The 12,960-nt window shown below is 46.6% G+C and overlaps 1 long non-coding RNA gene across 1 annotated transcript in view; it reads right to left on the bottom strand.

Moving 5' to 3' along the window:
* The window catches only part of LOC127238337 (uncharacterized), a 74,528-nt gene extending 63,072 nt beyond the window's left edge, over positions 1-11,456 (bottom strand). Inside the window, exons 1-2 of the long non-coding RNA XR_007835922.1 lie at positions 11,406-11,456; positions 10,182-10,226 (exon numbers count right to left, since the gene is read on the bottom strand). This is a non-coding gene — a long non-coding RNA (uncharacterized LOC127238337). The remainder of the gene's footprint in view (positions 1-10,181; positions 10,227-11,405) is intronic.
* Positions 11,457-12,960: the final 1,504 nt, after the last annotated feature.

Below are 12,960 nucleotides of genomic sequence, written 5' to 3'. Positions count from 1 at the left end.
GTCAGGGGAAAGGATGGTAGTGATTGTGCTATGTATGTTACGGTTTCTGTGTTGTGATGTATTGTGGTGTGGAAGGGCATGTGTATGTGCCACATGATGTGTTTCTATGATATGTACTACATGTCTGAGCCTTTATGTACATGTAGTGACTAGTGTACATTTATGGGGTTTTTTCCGTGTATTTCAGTTAGGAATAGGTTTTCCTGCCGGCTGGTCTGGACCCACAGATTTGACAACTCCAAATAACACACAGAGTCTCTGTAGTAGATACAAATGCGGTTGGCCAATTACTAGTTTCTTACCAGCTAACTCTATCTTAATTATTAACCCATTTCTATTAATCTAAGTACTTCCACATGGTGTTATCTTATCGGAGAGAGAAGCTGGCCTTTTTCCTCTCTCAGTCTTCCATCTTGAATCTTGTCCCTAGTACTTCATCTCTCCTCCTTGTCTCCTAGTCCTGAGTATCATGCTTTTCTATTGGCCAACAGTGCTTTATTCATTAACGAATACCAGAAACATATATACAGAATGAAATCTCCCATCATCTCCTTTATTATGTCTAATATAAAAAGAAGGGTTTTAACTTTAACATAGTAAAATATGTAACAAAACAATTATGAATAAGAATCACAGTTAACAATACTTAGTTCATTAACATAAATGATGCCCTCATGTCAAGAAGGGTCCAGTCTTCATGGATATTTCAGTTCAGGTAGCTGTAACCACAGAGGGGCAAGGTCTCTGGGCCTGGTCACTCCTTAGATTCACTGTGGTACTGCTAAAATGTAAAAGACTTTTCTGTGACCCCTAACAGCTGCCTCCCTTCTCTCCCTTTACCAGCCCACCATTCAGAGACACTGCCAATTTATTAAAAGCTTCAGTCAGGAAAGATAGATGGAGGTGACCCAGGCCAATCAGTTTTCATTGGGTCTGATCATTCTGGCAGCTATAATAAAGCATCACAAAACACGTGGCTTACAAACAATAGGGATTTACTCTTCATTCAGCTAAAGAGGGTGAAGGCTAAGGCTGAAACAGACTCTTGTCTGGTTAGTCAGTTCTGTGGCTCTTGATAATGCCTCTGACTGTTTTCTTATATGACAGATGAATTCCACTGATGGGGCTCTGCTCTCATGGCCTAGGACACGCTCTATGATCTCATGCTATGCTATGAGGGTAGGGGTTTCCATACAAGTATTATAGGCGGATGGGACCCATTGAGACCTCAACATAGGCTGGCTGGACTTCTGTTCCCTCTCTCCTCCCAGGGGCAGACACAGCACAGCTCCTGCTTTGTAACCATTTGAGCCAGTCTGTTAGTGTTGTCACTCTTCTTATCTTCCCCATGTTGATCCATTTCTTCTGTTTCTCTGGAGAATCCTAAACATGACAAACACACCTGCCTGCTAGGAATGTGAAGTAGAGAAGAGAATGGAGGTGTGGAGAAGAGGAAGGGAATGAAGGGAAGGAGGGAAGGAGGCATAGGAAGAGGGAGAAATGGAGAGGGAGAGGAGGAAGGGGAGAAAGGAGGATGAAGGAGACTGTTGAGTTCCCTTCTACCATCCAGACTTCTACATGCTGGACCAGTCGCAGTGCAGAGACAAAGGGGTGAAGCAACAGCACCGAGACTTCAGCTGTGTGTGACCATGAGCTCCTGTTGACTGTGAAGGGATGCTTGTGCAATGTGCTTGTAGAGGGACTCCATGCTGTCACTGCTAGTGGTAGGAGAGACACTCCTGCCTTCAAGGAGCCCAAATAGGAGTCCAGGATTAGAGATCATGCAAAACAATGACAAGTCCCTGAGCCATACACCTCAGGAAGACTCTCTGTACTTGGGGGACAAAGGCAGAGTCCCAGGATGCACTTGTAGGCATCATCTTGGCAAAGACTCCTAGTCCCTCCTATTAAAGACTACTAGGCTTAGAGAAAGCACTCATAAGTGTACTTCCTCCATTGAAAGTGAGGCAGCAGGCAAACACACAAATCACTGGTGAGGATAGCCTTACTCATCGGTGGTGCCTGAGACTAAAGACAATGCTAGGTGGAGAGAACCCTAAGGCTCTTCTCTGACATCCCCTAACTTTCAGGCTGAGGGTCATGTGTTGAGAAAGTTTGTCCTATAAACTAAAGCCACGTGTGCATTCTGGAGGTTCTAGCTGTACCATTTTGATGAAAGTGACAAGCTATGTCTGACTGCTCAGAGCAGGGCCCCGAAGGGTATTCACAGAACCCAGGGTAGAGGCAGAGGCCTGGTCATTAAGGCCCAACCCAGCCTGCAGTGCTCCAACTATACCTGTTACTGTCCTGCCACAGCACAGGTGTTTGGCAATGGAAGAGAGTCATGGCTGGCCTATTATCAGTTTTTAGCTGTTGAGGCTTTCCCCAAGCCACCCAGGCTTCCAGGCAGTGTCCAATGACACTGCAGGCTTTTTCTCTGCTTAAAGGTGTAGCATGTACCACACCTGAACAAGTATCCACAGACACATGTACATATTTCAAAGCTCCAAGTTCTGAAATATGTGTGACATCCATCTGCCATATCTTTAGGGGCATTAACCCCCTAGGGTTTACCTCCACACCAAGTGGGTGTTGGTATATTATACAATGTGAACAGTTCAAAACCACCTGTCAAGCATCTGCTCTGGACAAATGGAATTTCCGTTGAAGAGTCCTTGCATTCACATGAAATTACTGATGGAATTGCCTAGCCTTATCTAAAGATGAGCTGGAAAAAACACATTCCACCCTTGTCCATTGATCAACAATGTCATTTCCTTCACTAAAGGGCCCAGGTAAACCCGTATGAGCTCTAATATGTTGAATATAAAAGCATTCCTTTCTCAACCAAATTAATCTTTGTAACTCTTTTAAGAGTGAACAAACAATACTACTAATTTTAATAGGGTCTGCTAATTCCAAAATTTTTACTGCATTCACCACATATGCTGAATCTGAGATCAAATTAAATGCAAGTGGGCAAATTTTGAATACTTCGACTACAATTTTCAATTCCACAATTTGAGGGGATCCTGGCTGAAATTGACACAGCACAGAAGGCTTATTTGCAATCATATATGTCCCACAACCAGTTTTTGAACCATCAGTAAAAACAACATTTGGTGCCCCACTAAGTGGGACTGAGGAAGTTACTTTTGGAAAAATCACAGGATGTTCCCTAAAGAATGATATTAAAGGATGCTTTGGATAATCATTATCTATCATTCCTTCAAACCCACATTGCAATATGGCCCAATTGTCGATAGTGCCACACAAGGTCTTAACCTGGTGACTGGGGTAAGGTACCACAAGTAGTGCCGGGGCACTCCAAAACATTGAATGCTTTGTTGAATTCCACTATGAGCCAAACTAGCGACTGCTGTGGGATAATGTTCTATTGCTTTCACTGGGGAGATGTTGGGATAAATCCAAAGCAATGGTCCTTCCTGCCATAACAACCCTGTAGGCTTATTATAGGTAGGGAGAATGCATAACTCGATAGCTTGACCTTCCTTCCATCTAGATAGAAATGCATTTTGTAGTCTTGCCCCAACTTTACATAAGGCTTCTCTCGCTTCAATAGTCAATTGCCTAGGAGACTCAAGAGCCGGATCCCCTTCTAATATATTATAAAATGGCTTTAATTCATAATTTGGCAACTTTAAATAACTCCTAATCCAATTAACATCTCCTAATAACTTCTGAAAGTCATTTAACATTTTCAAATTATCCTTTCTCAACTCAATCCTTTGAGGAACAATTTGTCTTTCATACATTTTGGCTCCTAAATAATTAACAATTTTATCCTTTTGAACCTTTTCAGGGGCTATAATGGCTATAACTAGGAGTCATGCAGTGTCTATTCAGGGCTTCAACTTGGGCTACAGTAAAAGAAGCTGAAATCCCATATGTTCTCACAGACTCAGCCAAAGCCTTGATGACCTTCCTCATATCTATTGCCTTGGGTGTTGAGAAACACAAACATGAGACTCAGCGCCCACGTGGAGTTTATTGAGAGAAGGGAGAGAAAGAGAGGGTAGCTGGTGGCCAACCGGAAAGCAGGAGAGAAAGAGAGAGAGAGAGAGAGCAAGAGGGGGCAAGAGAGAAACCAGAGAGGTGAGCTTGGCGCACTTGCTTTAAAAGGGGGCTTGTGCATGCATAACTGAGTCCTCTGGCAGGCAGGTAAAGCTTGAGCAGCCAGGTAAAGCTGACTTAGGGATGACAAGGCCATGAGCATCCAGCCCATTGTCAGGGCTAGGGTCAGCTGGCTGCTAGTTCCTAACATTCCTACCTCTTATTGTTATTAAAAAGGTGGGGGTTGGGCGTGGCAGGTTAGGGAATAAGGACCTTGAGTTCTGGAGACTGCTTCCTGCTGAACTGGGGGCAGAGATTGTCTTTGGGGGATCCGAGAAAGCTGGGGTGCTGCCAAGTCCTGGTAGCTGGTTGTTTCATCACAGTTCTGACAGTATGGGGCTCTGGCCTCTCTTTGAGACCTGGCAAGATGTTAGCAGAACAGAGGACAAGGTTAGTTTTTTTTCTCTTAGGTCTTAGTGCTTAATGGGAGAAGTGTGAGGTGGGGGAGGGGCTCCCAAGGGGGTCCCGGGACAAGGGAAGGAAGTCCTGTCCTGAGGCCAGGAAAAAGTTGAGTAATATTTATTTGGAGTGAATCTGACCTGTAAATGGATCCAATTCTTTGAGTTTGTGAAAATATAAATATTAAGACACATTAGCAGCATACTCATGTTAGAAATGATTTGGCTGAAAGAATTAACACATACAACTGGCAGATTTTTAGCACAATGTAAAGCACCTTAATTGTAAGTTTATAGTTACAGTTACGATCATATAGTGGCATAGTATTGTGTTTAATACTGTCAGAATTGGATTAGTAGCTTCTTAAAACTTTATTGATTCATGTTAAGACTATAAATAGGAGCAACCTTAAAATACCCATTTTTGAAATCTGTTTTGAAACAATTGGAGCCTTTGCTGCTGCTTTAAGCATCAGAGTTCTTGAGAAGGATAAAATTTTACCTGAATGATTAGAGTAACAGAGACTTACTAGCTGGCAGCATGGACAGCCACCCCAGGTCCTCCACAGTTGTTGAAGTCAGAGGCTTTAAGGACATCTGCCTTCTGCTGATGGCATGAGACCTGTGGGTTAGAAGCTTTTGGAAGACTTTACCTACCATTGGCCCAAACTACGTGGAGAAAGGCGATTCCACTGCCCTCTTGTCCATGGTACTTACAGCCTTTTTCAGCAGTTGAGATGAACAGCAGGATTTCTCAGTGGCTACTGTTGCCACTTTAGTGGGTGGAGCTTCTTCAGTGTCCATCAGTCTTCTTGAAGGAAATGAGTGGTGCCAGCAGCTGGCCTGTCTCTCTGTTATAAAAGCATTTTAATGAAACATTTTAAATGCCATATTCTCTAGATCTCTGAGCATTTGAGGGCTGCTGATTGTTTAGCATACCTTAGTATACAAAATTTGTCTTTAGTTAATAGCCTTAAGCACATAGGTGGCTAGGTAAGGCTTTATCCCTGTAATTAATTAATCTGTTTGGAAAACTGGACCCAAGCTGAGAGGCTGTGGAGGGATGTTTTACTCAGAGCCCTGCAGCCTGACTGTAACTGGTTTTAACTTAGTAGGTTAGACTTATACCTGTAGAGGACAAAGAGGTAGAGAAAAACTCCCTTTGATAATAGAGGCATAACCTTTATAAACAGCTTACAGGAAAGACTGAGTGGCATAAATATTTTGTTAGCTTGAAATAGGCATTTATAACCTTAAATGTTTACCACCATTTAAAGGCATCTAACAATTTAGAGTACAGATGAATTTAAGTTGTATTGTAAGACCCTCAGAATGAGGAGTCTTCCAGGTTCAGTCGATACCCCAAGAACTCAATGTCCAGTCCAGTTGCTGCAAAACGCAAGAGGCTTTAATGAACAGGAAACATTTGGGCAAATGGGCTCCTCCAGCAAGAGAAACCCCCTCCCCTGGGTCCATGTGCTTTTAAAGGCAAACCCACAAGCTTAGGGAGGGGGTGGGGCCCTCTGTCCACTGAGTATGTGACTCTTGGGGGCCAGATGGTCTGCTATTAAGGTCAACAGACCTTAGGGCCTCGGGGTGTGCTAATTAATTTTTCTGGGCATACTGGAGTTGCAGCTATCTCTTTGTTTCCTAAGGACCCTATTCACCACCTGTTGACTCACAGGAAAGGAGGGGCAGTGTGAATTCTTCTTATCTCAGGGCTTTGTGAGAGGAAGTTAGCAAATTCCAAGGAACAGATATTGGTTTCCAGGTCAGTCCATCATTAACATTACTTTTTTTGTTCTTTCAGTATGAAGTTAGCTTACATTTCAATAAAGTTAAGTTTAAATCAAATGTACAGATATATTTAACAGGACTGGGTAAAAATGAGAAGGACCAGAGTGTGAAGCTATGTGCAACATAGTGAAAAAAGAAATTAGAGACAAAGAATAAAAGCAAAAGGTAAATGAATTACAGGTTCTGTTGGCGGCAGAAGCTGGCTAAACTCCCTCTACCTTGGTGGCTGATTTAGCAGAGGGAAGAACCATGGGGGGGAGGGGGAGGCTAGGCCAAGTGGTCCAGAGGGTGGCTGCCATAAACATATCCCCAAGAGCTGGCAGAAATCATAAAGTTTTGAGATAAAATTTTGTCTTGAGTAGATGCTGCCTCAGCCCAGCCTACTGCCCTGAGACAGGCTTCAGCTGAGGCGGGCAGGAGAGTTTTAGCTTGGCGGGAAGAGAACAAAAACAAGTTTAGGGTAAGAGATTGTTTAGCAGAGAGATAGAAAAAACTCCTTCCATCTAACCGTTCGCTGGCAGTAATTTGAAAGATCCAGTAAAATATCAGGATCTAGAGAGTCATTACATGGCCAATTTGGATTATTTTTTAGGGGATATCTAGGCCATTTTTCAGTACAAAGGTAAATAACAAGTGACATCTATCAGGCATCCCAGTGGAGTGGTGAGGGGTGACCATGCAATCTTGGAACTCCTCAGCTCAAGAGTGTGGCCACACGATAAGCAAGAATGGCAGAGCGTTATTCAAAGCTCGTCAGCCGGAAAACGTTGCCAGGCCCAACAGAGGCCAGAAGGACTCAGCAGTCCGAGAGCAGAGCAGATATACCGCCACGGGAGGTATGTCTTCCACCCTTAAGGAATGTATCTGACCTTAAGGAAATGGGTTAAAATTTAAAAGGATACCTTACCTAATTGAAGCCAGTGTGGGGTGGTATTTCCAGAAAAGGGAGGGGGGAGGAATGGAGGGGGACCACTGGAATCAGAAACAGGATCCCAAGTGTCTTGGCTGGCCAGCAGACAGCTGCCAGTGACCCTGAAGGAGAGCCTGCCTGGGTTTCTGCAACAAGTTGTTCTTTTGCTGCTCAGCTAATGCCTAAGAAACACAAACAGGAGACTCAGCACCCACCTGGCGTTTATTGAGAGAAGGGATAGAAAGAGGGGAGAACTGGTGGCCGACCAAAAGCAGGAGAGAGAGAGAGAGAGAGAGGAGAGAGAGGAGAGAGGAGAGAGAGGAGAGAGAGAGAGAGAGAGAGAGAGAGAGAGAGAGAGAGAGAGAGAGAGAGGGAAGGAGGGAGGGAGGGAGAGAGAGGAAGAGAGAGGGAGAGGGGAGAGAGAGAGAGAGAGCAAGAGGGGGCAAGAGAGAAACCAGAGAGGGAACCAGAGAGAGAGGCACTCTTGGCATGCTTGCTTTAAAAGGGAGGCTTGAGCATGCATAACTGAGTCCTCTGGCAGCCAGGTAAAGCTTGAGCTGCCAGGTAAGGCTGACATAGCCATGACACAGCCATGAGCATCCCACCCATTGTCGGGGGGGCGGGGGTCAGCTGGCTGCCAGTTCCTAACATTGGGCATCCTGGAAAACTGGAAAAGCTAGACCAAGGTCAGTTTGCACTGCTCTCCAGACCTCAGGGCAAAAGGAATGTCCTGTCCCTTAGCCCCGCCCTTCCTCCATCTGATAAGGAGGCACCACCAAGGGCTATATTCAGGGGGGATCCTCCTACTCCTTACATCACCATTTCTCCTTTTCTTCCCCTCTTCGTTCTCTAAGGGATTGTTTCTGAACCTTTTCTAAGAGGGCCTGCAATTCCTCCTCAGACTGTTTCAACCTTATCAGACTCCCCTGTGCTCTTAACCTCTTCTGAACTTTTTTCTTGTAGCACTTCTAGTTCAGCTTGCCCCTTTTCCACCGCCTCTCTACAGCATTTCTGGTCCTCAATGCAGCAATGCACTAATATCCAAATAGGTCTGACTTGGGACTTTAGTGTCCCTTATTCCCAAGCAAAGTCAAGATCCCTGCCTAACTTGTACCAGCACACTAACCTAAGGTCTCCCGAAACGAAACTGCGAACCAAGGTGCAATGGCTTCGCATTGGCCCAGAAACCTTTCCAGTGTGTTTTTCTTTATTTTAAGTTTCTTTGACAAAAATAGCCCCTGAAGAGCCAGAAAAAATGGATGAGACTGAGATGTCCCCATTTTAAAAGATTTTACTTTCGGTTCGCTAGAACCTCTCCCTCAATGCCTGAGACTTTATTGCCGCTTATGCCCACGGTCCTTATTTTCCCACTCTTCCTAGGGAACCTTATTGCCGCTTATTTCCCACGGTCTTTATTGTCCCACCTTACCTTGAGAACTTACCAGCGCTGCCCTGACTGCAAGAAGTTCTGATCTCCATCCCAGTACAGGCCACCAGTTGTCCCGTCCAACCTCAACCAGAAGGAAAGACACAACTCAGGCAAGATCTTCTTCAAGCAGTTTATTCAAGATCCTTGAACAAGCTTCTTCTTCTGACCCCTGGGAAAGGCCCACACAGGCTTAACTCCCCTTGTGCTGACCAACCCTAGTGAGCCACATAGACCCTGCAGATAGGCTGCTCTTATAGGGAAGCAGCAAGCTGAACAGGTTTAGCCAAATAAGGACTTGTTTACAACAGAGAGTGCTCACCATCAGGAAGGTGGAAGGCAGAAGCCAGCGCCATCTTTAAGGCGTGGCACTTTGCAGCTCTCTACACAACCCAGTCATCTCTACCCCTGTTTCCACAGCCACAGCATGCATCGATCACAGTAGGGTTTGGGTTGACAGGTGATGGAGATGGAGGAGGAGGAGCAGGTGGTGATGAATGAGGGGTTTGGTTCTCCTCTGGATCCTGCAAGTGAAAAGAGATGGTCTGTGTCTTGCCTGCAGTCTTGAGAAGAGTCCCTTACATACAATGGCACTACGGGGTGGTCAGACAGCCAATGCTGTAGAGTGAATGGAAGGCTGTAATGCACACCCTGGAGAGGTCATCCTTGAGAAGTGTAACCAAAGCCCTCTGATTTGCAGATATTGAGCTTCTCACAATGCCAATAGCCTTGTATTTTGTTCTGCTGAGGTCACTCTTGTTTGGGAGAGACCTAGCCAGCAGGCTGTGCAGAGGCTAGGCAATGGAGGTAGCATTCTCCCACACCAGGCCATGGTCATTACAGGACAGGCGCCCAGGGCTCCCACTAACCAGCCCTGTCCCATGTGGATAGGAAAGCTGTTGCCACCCCAGCACAGGCCCAGGTCCGGGATCTGTGTACTGCAGCTTTTCTTTACCTCTTCTGGTCCCTACCCTGAGGAAGGCTCAGTGGTGTCTGCATCCTGGTCCTTGTGCTCAGCTAGGAACATCCCTCATAGCTGATAGTCAGTTTCAATATCCTCTCTTTTCATCAGCCCTGGGATTCCTAGGCTGTACACAGTGAAACCCTTAGCCATACCAGCCAGAGATGGAGATAGCTGTACCGAATCCCAAAGGCTCTGAACTTGTATATGGAGACCTGGCTCTGACTTATGCAGCTCCTATACTAAGAAACCGTTTGCATCCTTGGCCTTCTACAGAGAGCCTTATGGGATCCTTTGTAAAACTCCAATTCAGCAATGGACAGCTGTACTCGCTGGATGAAGTCTCCAAAGCCCTGATTATTTGGAAATGCTTGGAGACTGGTGATGGTATTGTCTAGTTGACATAAGTTTGAGCTCTGCGGTTTTCTGTTACAATCATTGATCTGCATTCCCCCCTGTTCACTGCCAAAGTAGTGAGGGATTCTGAGGTCAGGCTTCATGATATCCCTTAAGAAAGGTCAGTGTGACTGTCACCCTCTTCCCCATCCAACTCACCTTCTCTGGCTGTGGTGGAGGTGGCGGTGGTGGTGGCTCCTTAGGCTGGAATGTAAAACAGACAAAAGTGGGCTGGAGAGGGAGGGTGGGCGCTGCCTTGGTCCTGCCAATAGAGGGGACCTTGGCTTGGAGCAGAACGACAACATGGCCTGTGTGGGTGCTTGTTGCCTGCTGTGGTGCTGTGTCCAGAGCGCTCTAACTGCCAGAGGCATCCCCATCCCTCTCCAATGAGGGAGAGGCTATCTGGTCCTACCTTTTGTCCCTGGAGAGGCCCACAGCTGGAGTGCCTCACATGTGTCTGAGCCCAGCTGCAGTGGAGCCCACACTCACCCTTCCTATTGGTAGAAGTTCACTGTCACTCAGCCTCCCCATTCCTCCTGCAGCCTCCTCACCCTCTAATTTAGTCCCTGGATTTCACTGCTCACTGCAGCTCCAGGAAGAGATGGGCCCTGAGAGCTATGTACTAAATGCCACCTGCCCCCACCTCCCAGGCCTGTGCTTCCAATTCCTCCAGCTCTCTTCTTTCTATCCTAGCTCTTCTTCTTCTTCACCCTGTCCCAGATGCCAGTACCATCCCCACATCCTGCTGTGCTTTGGCCAAGCCCTGGTGACATCTCTGGATGTGTGTGTTATACCAAAAGCCTGAATGGTAACTGCATTTCCTGGTGGGGCAGGGTGGTTCTGCTTTCTCTTTGTGCCTCTGCAGCCCAGTAAGGGGTTGCATGTCATACTGTGGTCAGGAAAGGATTGGTGTCAAAGGTATCTCTGACCTAGTGCTTCCTAATCATGCCTCAAAGCCATCACCCTGCATATGGGGCCACTGGACTACGTAAGGGATCCTGCCCTGAAGTAAAGGGGCACCTCTGGGGTTTGGCCACATGAGGCCTATAAATGTATAGTGGATACAAGATGGCCCTGACCTAAGGGTACTCGGATGGCCACTGTGCAGGGCTTCGTTTTCAGGCTAAGCATCGCAGACAAATTTCCTGTTTCAGCTATACTGAACAATTCTTGGAAGCCAGGACTTGGATGTTTATATTTGACACTTCGTGTGTCCCATGGATGCTGTTAGTCCCTTGGTCAGATGGGAAATTTCCACCAGACTGGATATAGTACTGCCTTATGACACTATTCCTTGGAGACGGGGCATGTGTGTGGGAGCCAGGGTGTGGGAGTGGGAGACAGAGGGAGAGGGAGAGGGTGGAGGGGGCCAGGAGACTTAACCTTCTTGCAGCATAGCCTGCAACAGCAGATCAGCAACATGATTGCCACCAGAAAGACCAGCAGAAGAATAAGCCAATTCCAGTTAAAGATAAAGCCGCCTCCTGCTGACATGTTTGGTGTATTGATGGCTTTGCCTTGTGTTGTAGCAAGTGAAACTGGGTCTGGAACTTTTGCTTGTGGCTTGCTGGCTATGGGGCTGCTGGTGGCTTTTACTGATGTCAAGGCTCCTGCTATTAAGTGCTCCCTGTGACAAAAAGCAAGAGTGGCTTCTTCCCCTGGACTCACACCTTGCTTCCCATTTGTACACACACTCTCTTCATTCATCAGGATTGGCTAGACACAAGGGCTACAGTGGAGTTAGTGACCCAGATTGGTCTTCAGAGAGAACAGCCAATCTTGCCCAGCCCTGAACCTAGAAGAGGATGACTCAGGATTTTCTATGGCCTGAGATCAGTTCTCACCGTGGCCTTGGTTGACTTCACACTACAATGAAGGTGATTAGATCTCTAGGAGAGGTTCAGGCTGCTGGGTCTCTACAGAGGTGTAGGGATAGTGGATGTGGCCGATCACTTTGTCCCTGCTCTGCCTGACATAGTTTGCCCCTCCTCCCTCTGAATCCTGGTAACAACTCCAGACTTGTCACAAATGGGATCAAAGCTTCTTCTCCTTGGATTCTCCCCCTCCCCTTCTAGTTACACTGCATTGATCTCAGGTGCTTGGAGGACAGATGTGGAAATGGACAGATGTGGAGCACTTGAGGAGTAGCACTTTCTTTCTCAGGGGCCCTGTTGTGCTGAGTGTTCCACGTGACAGACAGCTTCCCCACCACAGCTGGAGAGGAGAGGGGACCTGAGGACACTGTTAGGTTTGGGGACAAGGTGGGCAGAGGGTGGGGACTGAGGATGCATAGATTTAAGTCCATATCAGCTGCTGGGTATATGATGCACTGGTACATATTTTGTCTGCTACTGTACAAATTCTGGATTCCTGGGCATGCATATGGAGCTGTCTTGTGCCCTCCATGTCCTAGACAGTGTCTGCCAGTCTCATACCTGTCCATGATGACTCTTTATAAGCTGCTACAGCCTACCTACAGTACTTGTGGTCACCTCCAGGCCTCTTGTGACCATCTTTCTCCTCTAGGTGGATCTGCATCAACTCTGGGTTCTTACCTTGGTACTCCCACAGTTGGTTCCGGTGATGACGAGTCTGTTGCCAATGAAGGAGATGCCGTTGTTCAGACTCACCTCAAGAGACACTTCCCTAATGCATGGAAGAGAGACTACATGACGGAATTGCCCCAGAGACTCAGTTTGTTGAAAGTGTCACACACATCAGTCCTCAGTGTAATGATGCTGAAATTCAGCACAGGCCTCCCTGACAGTGAACAGGTAGGTAGAGGAACTCTATTACCCAAAGCATAAAGACTCAAGCACTGCAGGGATGCGAAGGCTGCAGATTAGGCCAGAGGGGGTCTTCATGTCATATGACCACAATGAGCAGGAGCTAAGGAATCAGGAAGATATTCAAACGCCGGTTTGAACCCTGGAACCCA

The sequence above is a fragment of the Phodopus roborovskii genome, unplaced genomic scaffold (assembly GCF_943737965.1).
Source record: "Phodopus roborovskii unplaced genomic scaffold, PHOROB, whole genome shotgun sequence".
NCBI lineage: Eukaryota > Metazoa > Chordata > Mammalia > Rodentia > Cricetidae > Phodopus > Phodopus roborovskii.
Note: the sequence above shows the minus strand (reverse complement) of the source record. Positions and strands in the feature narration are given on the sequence as shown.